We start from the raw sequence: 19,100 nt of genomic DNA on the forward strand, positions 1-19,100 counted from the left end.
AATAGAGGAAATATAAATAAATGGCCTCAGGTGCATTTGCTTGAATCAAATCGGTCAGATCAGAAGTTCCTTGCCTGTGGATTGACAAGCTGCCCCATGGTCATGATCCAAGAAAATCTTTTACAAGATTTTTTACACTTTTACAAGAATACCTATAAATGCCTATTTAGGTGACTAGACCTTTGGACTTGTTAACATAATATTGGGAGTTCATCCAACTCACAGATCTAACAGCAGAATGGCAGTTTGGAATATGGAGTCACATAGAGATTTGAAGTTTCAAAGAAGTAATAGAAGCCCTGAAAACCTTCCGGGCAAGTGATTTCTCACAATACTCGTAGAAATTAAATGACAAACCTAGGCAAGAACAATACACAGAATGGAAAATTTATACACAGTGATTTATTATAGCTTTTTTAGAGATGTTTGCTATTTTTCCTGTAAGTTTTGTCAGATATTTAACAACAAAATTAAAATATTTCTATAATTTAAGACAATTCTCTCCTCCTCTGATTTACTTCCAGACAATCCTTCATAGCTTTCTAAAAATACTTTGCAAGAATTTACAGAACTCTGATTTACCTAGTACAATGTGCATCATATGATCAGAAAAATGATGCCAAAATCATAGTCATTTAAGGACTTGGCAGCTAATAGTTATATTATTTTTCCTCTCAGACTGTCAAAGGCTGGCTTCTTTAGGAAGATCTGATCTTGTTAGCACTTTGCAACCTCATGTCCACTTTGTTCCTTGTGAAAAATACTTATGTTTTATATATCTACAACATGAACTACTGTTTCACACAAAAGTTAACAACCTTAGCATGTGGTCTAACACAGGTGTCAGCTTTGCCTTTCTCAAGCCTTTGCCCTGCTTCCCACTTTACTTCTCCAGCCTATGGATGAAATCAATATATAGTTACTCTTGAGAAATTTCCTCTTGGACCAGAATATTCTCATAATTTGCCACTGAGCCATTAATGTCGTGATCTGGGCTCACTTGAGATTTAAAGACTAGTTTTTCTTCTGTTTGACTCACGTATAACATTTTTCACCCTTCCATGGTATTGCTAAAGAATTTATGGCCATTTTTGCTTCAGTTTAGTGTTTGGGATTGAACATGGAAATAAGGAGTTGCAGCCCAATGCACACTCCGGGAGTCTGTGCTGGTATACTGGTTTGGGTATAATTAATACAACATCAGAATGCATAATCTCTCCTGTATGAACCCAGTTTCTTCCAATTTGAAGTACAACCATGGAAACTGTATGCAGTGAAAACAAAATAAAACAAAATTTATTCAACTAAAATAAGGAGTACTGATTTTAATGAAACAGGAGATTTGTGAGATTTTAGTTTTCCATTAAAATCTTTCATCTTTTTTTTTTTTCCTAATTCCTAATCTGAGCTTTACACAGACATCTTAATCATTCTTCGTAGAAAATCTGGTCTCCAATCCTATTTGGCTGAAATCCCAAAGGATTGCTAGCTGCAAGATTAGCTCTCTAGAGAACATCCTTTCTTCTACTTATATATCAGTCTTGAAAGCTGTTTAGCAGATTGCAGGCATTTTTTAACTTAAGATTAACTACTTCTTTTTTCAAAAAAATAAAAATATGTAAATTTTTTTTGAACAATTCAGGTTTGCTAATGGGAACTCTGCTATTTTCTACAGCCAGAAAGTATCAGACTATGTTGCAGCTAAGTATAAAGAAACTTTGGGAAGAAAACATACAGATGTTTTTAACCTTTGAAATACCATTTGCTGTATGTCTTTGATAAATAAACATTTACTTGAGTAATATTTTAACTGATCATACCATAAATATCATGAGCAAATACAGCGTGTTGCTCCCTTCATTTGCTCTGTTTTTGGTATTTGTATTTATAACCATTAGACCCAAATTAAAGCACTGGGCACAGCTTCAGATCTAACAAAGAAATGAAATTCCATGAAAATGAGAACTTGCAAATACCAACACCAATAAGAGGTTTCTCCCTTACCTCTTCACCTCCCCAGCCCCCTCCACGCACCCTTTGCACATGATTAAATTACAGACCTCATTGCCTCACAATTTAAGTTCAAAGAGAACTGGATGTTAAACCGATATGAAAGATATCAAGGTTTAAGGGGACCACACACAGAGGCTGACTGGTGTTTTGGGGTCCATTGCAACCACGAAGGATTGCTGGCCAGGTTCCTAGTTTTCTGCTCTGTGTGTTGCATCTTCCTCAGCTGCCGAAAACTGGCTCCAGTGACACGCACAATGTTAAACCAGCCAAACCCCTGGCCTAAGCCAGTCTGGCCAGCGCTCTGACATGCCTCACACCTGAAAATCCACACCTTGCCTCGAACAGCTCAGCTCTTCTATTACCTTAGCAGCAGGAATTACCTTAGGTGTTCTCAAGAGACAAGAAGATGCTAAAGGGGGCTCTGTCTGTCTGCCCTATGCGTACAGCTTATTGGTTGGGATACAGCCCCATTCAGCTGAACCAGCTGTTGAAATTGTGGTCACCTCATGAACTCATTATTGCATGACTTCTTTTGAACATCACCTGTTTTTTCGTGCTGCTGTCCTCTCTGTTAAGGGCCATCTTCTCTCAGTCTCCAGTTGGTAGGTGGTACCTTATCCTCCCTCTCGTCTCTTCCACAAGCTCATGGTGAACATGGGAGCTGCCAATGATGGTGCAGAAGAGCTGGCTAGGTCTTTTCTGCTGGTCACCATCTGCTGAGCTGGATGCTGTTAAAGGTCCAGTACAACTCTCATTTTACACACAGGCTCATACATTCACATGCATAAAAACTACATATGTTTTTTTTTTTTCCAACAGCCTCTTGAACAGAAGAGGAGGATACAAGTAGTTTGTTGTTTTTTTTTAAAAAAACCTTTTTCTGAAGATGCTTTAAAAAATCTGAAGAGAAATATGGTGGAGAGGAACATACATAAACAAAGTTTTATGTTAGAGAGATCATCGGATTTTTACCTTTTAGAGAGAATATTTTTGCACTTTATGGCCAGACAAAAGAGAAATTTTTTGGCACCTGGTTCTTTGCATGTCACGTATGCGTGTCTGGAATTGTTTCACTGTACATTAGGGACTCATTACATTTTAAGAGCTGTGATTATACATTTGGGTCTATCATAGGCTGAGCTAAGCTGGAATCCCATGGTTTCAGACAGTCTCTTCCTCAAGAAGAATCACATACTCCTAGAGAGTGGAAAAACGTTATCATCTGGTTCCCGCTCTCTTTGTTCATCCTCTGCATGCGTTCCAGCTGCCAATATAATTACAGGTTGTGCAATGGCAAGGTCTACAAAAGAAAAGGAAGAATATAATTTATTTTCTATTAAAACATGAACCTGAGAACATGCGTCAGTCAACCACTGCATTATTGATCTTAGGAGACACCTACAAGATAGTAATTAACAAAGTAACTGGGGAGCTAAAGAGCAACTCAGAACTGATTCATCAGCCACAAGGTCTGAATATCTCCAAATCCATCTTGAATCAATACCAGATTTTTGTTCTGTATGATGATTAAAATCTGTATTTTCAAACAGAACAGATTTCCAGTTCCTGCCAAAAACAAGTAGCAAACCCCATGGATCCCTGTGGTCCTTTCATCCTAAGTATTTGGTCCCCCGTGCCTCTTATATGCCAGGAGCTTTTACTAGTGCACTGTTAATTTGTGGATAAGGCCAGGAATAAAATGGACACAGTCCTTTTGAATTAATTCTATTTATATTAGCCTATAACATGAAGAGAAATTCTTAGACCAATCTATAAGCTCCTAGCAATCTGATATTACATTAATTATGATTAATTCAGTTATCTCTTCTTTATTAATTTATCCAAGCACATTAATCAACTGTTTATTAATAGAAAAGGTAACCAGGATTTTTTTTTTTTCAGGAAAAAGGTCATCTAGATCAAAAACATAATTATATTTACTAAGCTGTTCTTTGGTTCAACAAAATATTTGGCTAGTTTAATCAAAATGCAAATTATACCACTAGTGAGAAAAAAAGACAGTACTTAGTAACTAAATATTCCAGGGCTGCACAGACCTTGCTGTTGGCAATTTATTTTGGAAGATCTCACTCTTAATATTCAGTCTCATAAATCATGGATTACATTGCAACGTGCGTTTCACAAGAGCTTCTTATGTGTGGGAGTAAATATTCGCAAAGCTTGCTGAATGCACGGCACCCAAACTTTTACTATGCTCCTTGAGCATCGATCAAACACTATTTCTCTTGGAATTTCTCTCTCTGGTCATGGCCATAGCATAAAAATACAGTAGAAATGTTTAAATATGACAAGTGTCCTTCCTTAGAAGCTGTTTGCTTCTTTCCTGCAAGGGGGTGAGGTTGATGTCTACAAGCCACAAAATGTAGGTCATTATTTGTCACCCATGCTTTCCTTGGTAACACTGGCACTGGAGCACCATCTTATAGCTCTACCTCATCTTCTCTCTAATTCTGTTATTCATTGCACAAGGCCTCAATTATGTCTTCCAGTTGCTGTTTGATCTGCCCTGTTTAACCAGACTGTGGCCTTGACAGAAGATCTGTGTGTCACAGCATTTCATTGCTTATCAAGCAGGTTCCCACCCATTAGTACATCACAGCAGCAGGATCTGGGCTTTGCTTGTGTTCCTGGAGTTATCTCATGGCCTCTCTTGCAGAAATTAGTTCCACATTATTAATTTCAATATATTTGTCCTCTTTCTGTATACTTCTTACCAAAATAAATAAAGAGATCAGGGACGAAGTATGTGTTTCCACGAAAGTTAGACTTCTTCATTTTCTCTCCAAGCCCTTCAGGCTTTCAAATGCTTGAGAGGTGAAGTTATGCTTGACCACAGAGCAATATCTTTCTGGCTTCTGTGCTCTTTCGTTTTAAAACTGAATTTTGGCATCTTATGTTGGTATAGAAAAAAATCTTCACTATATATATATATGGATAGTTCAGAAAGAGTGGGAACATGTTGAAAAGACTACTTGCCTGCCAAAGCTACAATAATAAGTAAGATAACCACTAAGCCAGGCACTGAAGAGTAGAATTTCGTTTCTCAAGCCCCGTGTTCCTTTACTTTGAGAGTCCTGTGTCACTTGAAGAGTAGTGCTTTGGAGAGAGAGAGAGGGGATAGGGTTTGCTTCTGAGCATGCACAAGCCACCTTCAACATCCAACAGAACTTCCAGCTTTCTCTTAAGCTCTATTGAGAACTGTGAACTTGTTATTGCTCTGGCTCATGTATGAAGCCTGATCTGATGGACATTCTCAAAGCACACCTGCTGGGTTGGGCCCTGCAAGGAAGCGGAGAAGAGTAGTCTGCTTTTATGGGTTGTCTTCCTTGCCAACATATACTACGTCTCCTTGACTCTCAATTCCTGTCCTTTCTTCCTTGCCATCTCTTTTTTCCCCCCTCTTGATTTATCACCTCAGATGTCAGCTCCAGCATGCCTGTGTTGAGCCACACCTGTAATCAGTTTACTGCATTTGTTGCTTTCTTCTTTGGAAACAGTTCAACTTCAACAAACTATTTAAGTATGTCTTTGGACAGATAATGATCTTGAGCATGATTAAAAGCTGAGGAAATTTTCCTCCAGTGGAGAATCTGTCTCCCTGTCATTGCTCCAGCATCTAATTAGGCATTTTGTTAAGCATACACGGGAAAAAGCACTCCAGCACTCCCCCTCCACAGGCCATCCCATTACCAGTCTGTATTTACTCCCCCTATGCTGCTAGGAAGTCAGTCCATACAAAAGGACCATGTAAGTAAGTGGAGCTTAATGAGCATCAACTCAAAAATATGAACAGCCTCATAATTATTTCAGTCTGACAGGAACTGGGGATATGAATCCACTCAGGCAGAAGTTCAATTAAGAAGTCACTAGTGACCAACTTCCATAGTACACAGTTGGGGTTTACAATGAATTCAGCCTCTATCGAATTTCATTGTGACTATTTGAAATCAACAAAACTGGCCTGAATTCTGAGAGAGAAAGTCAGAGGCAGTGTTTTATAGAGAGAAATTTTAGCTTATTTAAAGACTTTGGATATTGTAGGAATATTTGCTTTATTATTTATATAAATTCTGTTTACTAAGGTAGTTACTGCAAGTAAAAATACAGGTCATTGTTTTGGGTACACTGAACAGCATAGTCAGCATTTTTGGTCCTGGTGAGTCTATTTACATTACAGCAATGTAATTTTAAAGCACTATGGATTTATTTTTTTTTTCACTAATATGTCATCTTATGGTCTTGTAAGATTACTTGTAGCAAAACCTAGATTTTACTTAAAAAGAAGAAAAACTGATTACAACACTTTTTCACTTGTTTGCTGTGGCAGTAAAAAACGAGTTTAAACTTGTCTACTTTCTTTTATCCTAGTGATGTTTTGTGATGATTTATAATTAATCATCTGTAACAGGTTGTAAAGGTTGCTATCACACTTTATGTTCTGCCCCACCGGGCTTGCAAGCATGTGTGGTTTAAAACTAATCACTTGAAAAAGATACCAAAAGATCCAAACTCTGAAACAATCTGATCAAATTTCTTTCAAATATCTGTGTCTGAAAGGAATGAGAAATCCTTGTCTTAAGTCTTTAAAGTTCTTCTGATACTTTCTTGTTAGTATTACTTAATTGCACTAATGGTCACTGAGAATGATTATTTTACATAGATGTCATATACTTTATGCTCCTGACACAAAACAACTGTTTTATCACCAAAAAACAACTAATTCATATTTCAGAGAATAAAGATGCTAGAGAAAGAACCTGTTGATTCAATGTTAGAAAGCAATCATGTAGTTTAAGGCAGTTAAGTGTTTTTTTTCAATACTGATTGCAATAAATCCTCAGTGCATAACTGAGGTTCTGGGCTGCTACAATTCTATTTTACACAGAATGTAATAGTTTGTTCTGTTACATAATTATAACATTACTAAAATTATTCATATCATTTGGGATGCAGGCTGACATTCCCCGTGTCCCTGAGAACCAAGACTTCATATAAAGACTGCACAGCAAGAGCTACAAATAAAGCATCCAGAAGGACCAGCACAGGGGAAGGGTATTTGCAGTCATAGGATAATTGGAGGCATATATTCTCACTAACAACATATCAAATGTCACCATAACTAGAAAAAAATTAGCAACAAAATTCACACCTTAAACAGCAATGAAGAAGACAATATCATTTACAAGGGACAAGAATGAACAAATACGGACCAAAAAAACAATGTCTGGATATAAATTTATACACTGGTTTGCAGAAAAAGATATTTGGATTAAACCCAGTGTAGTCTGCAAATATTTGAGCATATCTAGGGAATGGGAATGAAACATGTATTTAAATGTCCATTGAAAACATATTTACAAAATCTTTCAATTTGGATATAGCATAACATTCACCTTGGTAATTTAGCAAAATATGTTTCTTTAAGGATGAAGATAGTTCTTTGCACTCAATACAGAATTAATTCTCCTATCAAAAACGTAATTTTATCTTCCTGATTGTAAATTACTCCTTGATGTAAATTTCTCCTCCTGAGCAAAAGACTCATCTCTATTTTAGCTATCATTTATAGAATCGTAAGGGACAGAAATTGGCCTTTTTTATAAATATCCTATTATGAGTAATTCTGGATTTAATTTTAAAAAGGTTTGTTTCTCTGGCAGAAGCTAATATCACTTGAAAGCAATGGAAATTTAAAGTCATGTCCTAAACAGAGAGTGACAGACTGGAGTTGTTGGAAATGCTGATTGCACGTGAACCTGGAAATGACATTGGCATATGAAACACATTTGCCAGGTCTCCTTACTGAAATATCATTTCTGTAAAGGATTATTTATGACAATTTTGTACCGTCGCTGAAACTCTCCTTTGCAACATAAATCCAGGAAGGATAATTTAGTCAGACATAGCAATTTGTAACATTGTCCTGGTTTTGGCTGGAATAGAGTTAATTTTCTTCCTAGCAGCTGGTATAGTGCTGTATTTTGGATTTAGTGTGAGAAGAATGCTGATAATACAAAGATGTTTTCATTTTTGCTAAGCAAAGTTTCTAACAAGTCAAGGACTTTTCAGCCAGAATGCACAAGAAGCTGGGAGGTGACACAGCCAGGACTGGTAACTCAAATTGGCCAAAGACATACTCCATACCATATGTTGTCATACTCAATATATAAATTAGGAAAAAGTTGGCGAGGGGATCGCTGCTCATGGAGGGGCTGGGTCAGTTGTTTTGTATATTCTATTTTTTTTTTCTTCCTTTGTTGTCTTATTAAATGATGTTTACCTTAACCCATGAGTTTTATTATACTCTTTTTGATTCTCCTCCCCATTTCACTGGTGGGTGAGGAGTGAGCGAGCAGCCTCATGGTGCTTAGTTGCCAGTTGGGGTTAAACCACAACAAATCAATATATACAATTCTGGAATATTTTATATATTCTGAATTTAATGCCATACATAAAACTGATTTAAATTAACAAATATATTTTTCATTTATTTATATGATGAATAGGTGATTTCTTATGCTAAGAAGTTGTGCTCTCTTTTTTGTTTGTTTGTTTTATTTCCACTAAGGAACAAAACTTTCTACTCTACTTTAAAGCCTTTCCAGAACATAAATGGGATTGTTGAGAAAATTTTCTCAGGGATTATAAGGATCTAAGAAAGATTTCTCTCTGTTCTAGAAAGAAGAGCTGTGTGTATCCGTCCCCTGCCCTTCTGTGGTTGGGTGTAGGACAGATTAATATTTATCTAGTCCTCTGGACTCAAATTCTTATCCCTTTTTCCCGAAGCTTTACATCACTGTGTCATCTTCATTGCTCCTCCATAACACTGGCCCAAGAGAGGATTAAACAGACTCCATCAGGGATAAAAAGCAAAATAAAGAAATCTGTCCCAGATGAAGTTAATGGCAAAATTCCTGCTACCTTCCAGTGACAGCCAAGATTTCACTGGCAATCATTTTTCAAGCTCTCCCCAAGTTGTCAAGTACAATTAATCTGTCTAGATTTGGTCTAAACCAACACACAGGTTGGTCTAAACTCTCACAGTCTTGAAGAAAACAAAGAAGAGCTGTAGTCTCAAGACATAATGTTTGACCATAAATCATTACAGGCCTAAATTCTCCTCTGATTTATGCAAATTTATTTCAGATATAATGCCCCAAGAGTGCTGCTTGATCCAAAATATTAGCTGTGCCAGAAAGCCCAGAAAAGAGTTTGTACTTTTTTGCACATGAGATGATTGAACTAATATTGCCTTTTGCCACCTAGACAAACATAAGGATTCAAAAGAAAAGCATGTTGGCAAATTGAAGCAAACTTATTAAAAAGTTCACCAGGATTTTCAGCAAACAAGATTTCTAATTCTTCCACCATAAGAGGACAGAATTCATAAAGCTGACTAAAGAGTTAAGCAAGACTTTTTCAAATGGTCACTTTTCCTGTTTTGAGTCCAGTAACAGCCGAGGTGCTGTTGTATCTCAAAATTATGAACACAAATAAAATTGTTGGCACAACATAGCCTTTGTCTGCCTTTGAAAAATTGCAGGTGATATTAATGGCCTTTCCTGATTTCAAGTCACAGGAAGGGTAGGGTTATTTTTTGTTTTAAATCAACATTGTTACCATTTATCTCAAGTACTCTATACTCACTGCAGAAACAAGTTACATTATTTGTTGGCAGCAATGTTCATTGAGCTTAGTCTCCATATAATCCAGCATGCAAATGGCTTTTAACAGCTTTGATTTGTGCATATCTGATTGTTTTGTGTGACATTTGGCAAACTTAATTTAAAACCACAGATTGCTTGAAAGCCTTGTGTTGTTCAGATGGCATTGAGTAACCCAGTGACACCTGAGCCCAAGTCTTGTCTTTAATATTGTATTCTGGAGCCTGAAAGAATATTACTGTAAAAACTGGACCAAAAAAAAATGAAAATCTGTAATTTGGTTTGCCCTAAAAATGAAAACATCAATTCTCCAATACTGCTACTGTCTGTCATAGAAGTTGCAAATATGAGTTTCACTTGTGCTTTCTTCTGTGTGTCACCCTGGCCAAATGATACCACATATTCTTATATTCTTGCTTATCCTGTTTAAATGTTGACTTAATTTTTGTTACATTTAAGCGTTTTTAACTTCTGGGCCAAATGAATGCTTGGGGATACTGATACCCACCTACATCATCTCCCAGCCTCTTTACAATATCAGCGAACAAAACCCTTTGGGTAACCTCCCTTCAGCATATCCATGAGGGAAATGGAAAAATAAGGAGGAAATTCCTTCACTGATTCAAGTTAAGAGGGGAAAAAAAAAATAAAAAAATCAAACAAACAAGTTCCTAAATCAAAATTTTTTGCAGCATTGCATTGCCTATATAATCTGTAACATCCCTGTATGCAGAATAGGTGCATGCCAGGGATCTCCAGGGCAGCTACAGGACCACAGCCTGGGCAGGTAGGAATCAAGGTTAGGTTTTCATTTATTTGAGCAAGTTTCTGATGACTTGAATATATTATTCTAAATTTTACTAAGAATTTTATATTAGCTATGTCTTTATGCACATTCTATATTTTTTATGTTAATAGATAGAAACTTATTCAACAGAAAATACTAAGCCTTCATTCATATTCTTTCTGAGGACAAAGGCAGGCACCGTACAGTCTTAAAATAGCTATATTTATGTAGATTACCATCTATAGAGCTGATCCTTATTCTCTTCAAGTTTTGCAAAGCTCTAGCCTATTGAAGGCAGTTTCTATCAACAGCCAATTCTGAATGACTGTTCCTTCCAAGACTTAACAACTGATTTTCATATTGCTTTCATGCTTTCTGATTCATTAAAACACAAACTCAGCCGCCAAATAGAAACTTGAGCTTTCCAAAGAAAATTCTTGAAGAGCTTTAAAATATGAATGTACTAAAAATCCTATTCGTAAGGCCACTGGCAAGATTCAGCTTCAGTTCCCAAATGTTTTCTTCAGTGCAGAACTTCTGATTTAAGAAAGTTCTGTTAATACAAAATAAAATCTGTCCAGAACAGTGTATTCCATGACTAAAACTAGGTAACACCATGTTTCTGTAGACTACAGAGCAAAATAGACACCTTTGTTTATTCAGTGTTACTTCTTCAAGGTTTATAGGAAAATGGGAAAAAGTAATAGACACAGTCCATTCCTGTGACCTGCTGGGAGGTCTCAGACCTGACCTGTGAATGGTCACAGTGTTTGTCTCTCAGCCTCACTCACAGCATCCCAAATGGATTGTTTCACACCAGTTGTGTTGCACAGACACATACTCCTCCTCCCCATAGCACAGCTGCAACCTGCTCCAGCACACAGAACAAGTAGTGGTCCACTCTAGGTGAAGCCTAGCCTTGCTTAGTTTCCTAATAAAAACAACAATAACAAAAAACCCAAAGCAAACAAAAACCCCAAAACAAAACCAAAACCCATTAATCTTGAACATTATAAAACTGTAAGTAAATCATCAGTTCTGAATTTCTCAAAAAAAAAAAAAGCCAAAACAAAACAAAAATCTTCTTACTTTGTTTTAACCAGTCTTCCAGAGCTCAGCTTAAAAAAAAGAAAAGCAGTTACCCCCTACATAGGCCAACTCCCAGGGCCCATTTAATACAACCAAATTATTTGTGTGTGCGTGTGTGTGTTTACAAAAAACGAGCACCAGCTTTTTAGTAGGAACTTCAGAACAACAGTTATAACTGTTATATTTTAAAGAAGAACAAAACTTCCAGCCATATTTCATAATCTCTGATACTAATGTCAATAACAAGTTGTTAAGAACAATCCCAAGTACCAGAAACTATCTCAACACGAAACTCAGTTTTGTAATTCAGTGAGAAAGAAAAAACCTGGACCACCGCAAAAAATGAATCATTCTTATAATCCCTACTATCTTCTTGTAGATCCATAACATTTTCCTACAGACACTTTAATGTAGTGTTACTATTAGTCCATTTTACCATGTAATCCTTGCCTTCCACCCTGCATGAAGGCTCCTTTCCAAACAGCTGATGCATAGTTGACTTCCACAGCTGGCACTGCCTCAGAGCTGTTGCTGACTTAATTTGTCCTCTGGAGATGTTTCTCCTCGATCTGAACTGAACCATCACACCTCAGGAGCTGGCATTACCAAATCTGACATAGTAAGGCTGTGGGAGAGGGAGAAGGGTCTCATACAGTAGCAAAAGAGCTCTGGTAAAACAGATTTTGAGCCTCACCAAACCATTGACAACCAGCATGCTTTACCTCAAGGTCACTGAGCACAAACCATGGAGCCATTTCCTAAAGCATCTCTGGTGATGGAGGTACCGGCTCCCAAATGCCTGCATGCACGGGAAGGAACGTCATGGTGCATGATGAGCATTTCCACACCAGTTTTGCTATGGTACATTTGTCATGGGTAGGAGCCTCAGTAAGTTCAATGGAAGGTCAAAGGCATCTCTCTATTACACTGACATGATGGTTAATATCTGCACTGATCACAGTAGACTCACACTTAATTCACACCTGCATCAACAATCAGAGATGTGGCCAGCATGATCTGGTCCTAGTAGAACGTAACTACTTTGGTAGGTTTGTACAGATGTCAGTGGGATCATGCAGTATCCAGGTCCTGACTGTTTTAATAATAATGTCTCTATAGCCCCTGGGAAGTTTACTTAAAAAAAAAACAAACCCAAAGATACCTATCATTTATTGACACTGTGATGTTCTCTTAGCCACCCACACAGAACCTAAAGCTATATTTCAGCACAGAAAGAAAATAATGTGCTTTTCCAAAAACCTTGCTATTTTATTCAGCCTACCATAAATAGATAATCTACAGGAGTCGGCTATAATCTCTGTTTTTATATAAATCCAAGAACCTAACCCTCAACAGAATACCTCTTGATTTTCATATCCAATAACCTGAGCTTCTGATCTCCTGGTCTCTCTGGACAATAAAGTACTGGACCCTGTCCCGTCCTCCTGGCTAAATTCACACCCATCTTCTACCTTGAATCTGTTGCCCCAGCAGTGGCAAAAAAACTGCACATTAGTAAAACCTCTTTCTGCCTCTGTATTTCAAATAATCGCCTCTGTGTTCCTCTGCAAAACCATGGTATTGCTTTAGTGCTGCTTAATGCATTCATTAAGGAAAGCTTCCTTTTACTGCCCAGATGATGAAGAGACATCATAAAATTGTTATATTTGACAATTCTTATTACAGGTTTTATATGGTGGCTACATTTCGGCCACAGAAAAGATTCAGAAGATTTTTCCTGATGTACAACCTTTCCAACAAGAGGAGGAATGTAATTAAAGCGTATTTTCTAGAAGTCTCTGCTTTGTTCAGAGATGAAGCCAGACTTCATTCTTTGCATTCCCTTAGTTTTATGATAATTGTGAATAAATGGGAGTGGGCTGCAAATACCTTTAGAATTGTTTTATATTGCTTGGATAGATAATTATCTGACAGTGCCAACAAATGCATGTTTAGCCTTCAACCACTGAAAGAAATTATATGCATTTCTAGCGATAATTGAGTGCAGGTGAAGGAGCAAGAACAAAATTTTGATAGCCAAACTGTGTTCCCTTTGAAAATCAAGAGCTTAAATATTCTCACTCTGGGGGAAAAAAAAAAAAAAAAGTTTCAAGGTGGTTTAAGATGGAGATTTAGGACAAAAATTTTTAGCATTAAATAAATATAATTTCCTGTGTGATTCAAGACATTTCTGTTTGTGGCTGAGAGCTCTGCAGTTATTGGGGCAGGGAAAAATTCCCTTTCTAGAGAACAATCATCATAGATTCATAGAACAGTTTGGGTTGGAAGCGACCTTCGAAGGTCATCTAGTCCAACTCCAAAACTCCTCCACCTTAGAAATGTCAGCCAAGTTCCTGGGAAGTGTGTAAAGAGAAAAGGACCCTTGAATGGCTGTTCTACCTAAGCTGCTTTTGCAGCTCTGATCTGAGGTCTTGCTTGGGCTGTCTGCAGATGAGACAATTTTGTCTATCTCATGGTAACCGTTGAGGTTTTCTTGGAATAAGAGTTCATCATACAGTTAAGTCCAAATGCCCTCATCTTAGTTTTCCATAATTTTCAATACATGTCTCAGGAATGCAGGGGAGGGGAAAAAAAGGTCAGAAAAATCACAGTCTTGGATGTACTACATGTCTGTATACAGTTAAAGTACCTCCCTGGGTGCTCATAGTTTACAAACTTAAAAATATCCCATATTGACACAACAGTGGCACCACAACAGGCCAATTCTCAATACTATTCATCACTGCCCTAGGCTATCACAGAATTATATCTCCCTATGTATCTCTGCTTTATCTGTGAAAAACTGCTCCTCTAATGATAACAAACTTAGGTCCATAATTCTGTCATTTAAAAGTATGTGACCTAGTTGCCTCTATCATTGCAGCAAAATGCACTGTATATCTTGAAATCAAAGTGGGCAGAAGCATAGATTTTCTTTTTTTGTGTTTGAATAATCATCATCATATCCACATGCTGACCTACATTTTTAATCATTAATAAAAGGCATCTTTGTAGAGAGTTTCTTATGAAATTTCTGTAGTATCTTATTTCTAAAGCAAGAGAGCATCATTTCCTAGACTGTCTTGACACATTCTGTTTCTGGTAAGAAAAGTGCGACAATAGAAAATAAAGATTAGCTTAAAAAATTTCAGTGACCAAATCAAACCTTAGGGAAGAAATGGCATATGGATTTTCCCTCAAGTGGATATATTTGGCCACACTAGATCCTTTATTAATAAACAAAACCATATTAAAATCTTATTTTTTTGACCTGTTGCCCTCAAAAAAAAAATGTAGTGCACAAGTTTCATCATAATCAAGATACAGTCTCCTAGGTGGAGAGAAAGATGCAAAAAATTCCAGTCATGATTTGTTCATGACAGTCAAAGAACAGTGCTGGGTAATGAATTATTTGGTGTGAATCAGCAGAGTGAGGAAGAGCTGGGGCACACTGCAACGCAGGGCTGCCTAATTAGCACCTCTCACCTCTGACCATCACCACCTGGAGACCTGAAATCCCCAAGCTCACTTGCACACAATCCTCTCCCATGTCTCCTTGTAGCAGACATAAAGCACATTTCCTCAGCACCCAAGTAAAATACAGATTTTCTGTGTCATTTAGTCTTTTCTTCCTCCCCAACGTCTGCATTTCATACGTTTTGAAGAGTTCCTGCTGCATACAGGGGAGATTTATGACTAAAATTGCGATGCTTTGCACCCAAGCATGGAAAAAAATAAAAAAGAACACCTTTCAAAGCTGAACTTCAGAGCAGCAAAGCCAGGTTCTAGGAAGGAGGAGACAGATAAGCTTCATACGCAGCAGCACCTTTTCCAGTTTATGAAAGTCTTACAGGATCTATTTCCATCTTTGACTTTAACATGGAAATTATCATACAGCTGCTGTAACACTCGTAATCTGAAGTAAAATGTGTAATACTTGGGGCATATTTTACAAACATCTAACTCAACTTAATAGTAGTGGGGGTGTTTTTGGTTTCTTTTTGTGAACTCAAGGCAAGAAATGGAGAGAGGGACAAAAAAAGACATAGACCATAGTTGAATAAAGGTGGAAATCACATAATTACCTCTCTCTCTCTCTATATATATATATATATATATATATACACAAAACCTGGCATATGATCAGAAGAGGGATATTTGCTGCCATTTGACTTCTGTGCCAGACAGTCTGAAACGGTTAATCATGATTATCAGAAGTTACATGCACAGTGTCATCTAAGTGGGTGTATATGCAAAGGCATATTAGTAATCATTGCTTTAAAGCTCTTTATACTGCTAAAATGTTGGATATGGGTACAAAATATTTATATGCTACATGCAAATCAAAAATACAATAAGTATATTGTTCAAGAGCGTGGTGTGTTTTCGCTTGTTTGCTTGGTAAATATAGTTTCATTAAGCTGTTGTTGTGAAAGTAAATAATAAGCATTATTGAAATGCAACTTTGTGTAAATCCATTAGAGCACATAATCAAAGTAAGGTCTGACATTACGGAGTAATTAACAAATTCTGGGGTCACCATAAACCTCCAAACAGCACAATCGTCTCAACAGGAGGTTTCTTGCCCAGTCCTGCCTGCATTCAGTTTAAACAGGATGAGATTACAATGAAAAAACGCCAGAAATTGTGCAATCCAGACTGTCCATCTTATTATTAAGAGTTTCACAACCTCCTATGGCTCAAAACTGGCATATATGTACATCTTTCACATTGCTCTGGTCACATCACTGAAATTATGGCAAGGATGAATTTAGGCTAATATGTCTAAAGCAAGAGAAAGTCCAAAGCATTGGAAAAAATGAAGAATGTCCATTTGAGGGACAGTATTGTTTTACTTATTAATTTATCTCTGTTAAAGCAATATCATTGACGTAATAAGAAGTTAGAGCTCAGGAGTCTTGCAAGGGCTTCTCTAATCCCCAATCATTTCTCTCAACAACTGTATATATCAATTTTGTCCCATGTGGGGAATCATCACCCTTTGACTCTGAATTTGCAGAATAGAATTTAAGAGCTGTAGTCTGTTTCCCACATGACAGAAGACTAAATATTTCCATGAGGATTGCCTAGTCTGAGTGATATTTTTTGTCACTGCGTTATAAAGCTTTAAATATATTGGGAACTTTTAATGTTCCACTGTGCTGAAAGCACCCCTTCTGGATTTACTGAGGCAAACCAAAACCTTTTATAGTCTTCCAGTCACACAATGCCGAATATTCACTCTTCATGTGCCCATCTAAAAATATTATTCACAGCTGTGTTTGGACACACATTTTAGGACTGCTATGGACAGAGATGGGTGTAGCTGCCTGTGGCTGCAATGTGGGTGGGAAACTTTGCAGTTACACTGCAACTTTCGTCAGATGTGGGCAACCATTGTGACAGATCTGACCCTCCCTCACCCCAGTACTTCTGTGCTCAGCCACAGAGACATTTATCACAAGAGGAAATTCTCTCCTTCTCTTTGCTCTTTCATATTTTCTACCCTTGGCATATACAGAATACGAGAAAGGTGCTCTAGTTACAGCACCTTCAGACCTCAAAATCCCAGCAATATGAGGCATCTCACCCCCTGACAGCCTCAGAAGCACACCCCAGCTCCTGTGCTCAAACTGTATTGTGCAGCACAACCTGCAACAGCACTTTCTTCATGTCACCATGATCCTAGGCTTTTGGCTCCCAGACATTCGCAGAAGTATTTTGAAAAACAAACAAACATAACCATATCACTTCTAATAGTAAACCAATATACTACTACTTGTTAATTTTTGAAGATTGCATGAGATCAATAGAGAACATCAGATGATGTTCCATACACCTGTTGGGAGACTCCTGTGACAAAAACTGGGAAGCGTTTTATACCTCTTTATAAAGCAGTTAATTAATAACTGACATTAGAATCCCCAAGAATCACTGGATTCTGAGGTCAGGTAGAGCACCTAAGTATGACTATATACTGATCTAGCAATTCCTGAATTTCATTGCTTTGGGCTGTGTGCCTTTTTTCCTGGGTTTAACTACTAGAAATACTACAAGAAATAAAGTGCATAGGGAAGCAGATCCACATGCACTACAGGTACCACAAGCAGCAGAGCTATAGGACCCATCATACCAAACTTTTGTTCAGACAGGTAGATGAGAACAGAAACAAATCTCTAGAGGAATATCCACACCAAAGCTGCTACATGGTAGTCATCACCTCTTAGAAACCTGGCCTTAATCAAATGTGCATGGGAGTTTAAAGGTCCTTCCAAGGTGTAATTTTTTAACAATCATTAGCTCCTTACATACAGACTTCAGCATTTTCACTACAGAGATAATCTTCGGTATCAGTAAAACAAGACACTATCCCAATAATGGCAGGGCAGATATGTGTCTAGTTTAAGTCATTTCTTATTAAGACCTAGAGAATTATTTGAAGATATGAGTCATGGCACCTTATCGAGTCCTATCCAGTCCTACCCATGTTCACACAGAAGTGAATTACCATGCTAATTATTTGGCATTTGTTCATGGCAAGCATAGTTCCTTGATAGTTGTAACTTAGTAGCTGACAACTATCAGGGTTTTTGCTTTTTTTTTATATCTTTTATCAGAGCATTAAGAGTGCTCTTCCTCAAGAGAGATGTTAGCCCATGGGAATGAACTCGATGGCTAAATAGGAAATGCCAGCTGTAACAAGAGATGCAACTACTGTATCATTTGTAACAATGGCTAATAAACAAAACAAAACAAACAAAAACAGAACAAAAACTGAAAAAAAACCAAACCCAAAGTCTATGACAATAAAAACAAAAACAAAGAAACAAAAAAAATGAAAACAATCAAACAAGATTTTTGTCATATATGCATTATTAGAAAACAAAATACAGAGGCTATTTGTTATCAGTTATGGCTGGCCAATGAGCCTAATTTCTACCACATCGAATTTCTGGCCTGTTTTGCTTCGATGGAAGGAAGTGAGAAAAAGGACACTGAGGTCATGGGGAAGATCTGGGCACTTAACAGACAGCTCAACGCATAGATTTAAATCTCTGGAAAATGAAAAGGTTAACCATACATTCACCATATTAGTACTTTTTCCTCTGTTTCTTTGTTAAATGGCTTTGGAAACCAAACACAAGCACAGAGCAGTGAGTGCCCCTCTCTCTGCCTGTCCAGCCCCATTGGGGTGTGCACCAGAAGGATGCTCCCAGCTGCAGTGACATTCCTCCTGCTACTCCCTTGTCTCCCACAGCCTGTTTACTCTTCCAGTATACTCTTATACTCTTCCAGTATAAGTTGGGGAATAACCTATTAGAAAGCAGTGTAGGGGAAAGGGACCTGGGAATCCTGGGGGACAGCAGGATGACCATGAGCCAGCACTGTGCCCTTGTGGCCAGGAAGGCCAATGACATCCTAGGGTGTATTAGAAGGGGGTTGGTTAGTAGGTCGAGAGAGGTTCTTCTCCCCCTCTACTCTGCCCTGATAACACCACATCTGGAATATTGTGTCCAGTTCTGGGC

This window comes from Columba livia, chromosome 3, assembly GCF_036013475.1.
Source record: "Columba livia isolate bColLiv1 breed racing homer chromosome 3, bColLiv1.pat.W.v2, whole genome shotgun sequence".
NCBI lineage: Eukaryota > Metazoa > Chordata > Aves > Columbiformes > Columbidae > Columba > Columba livia.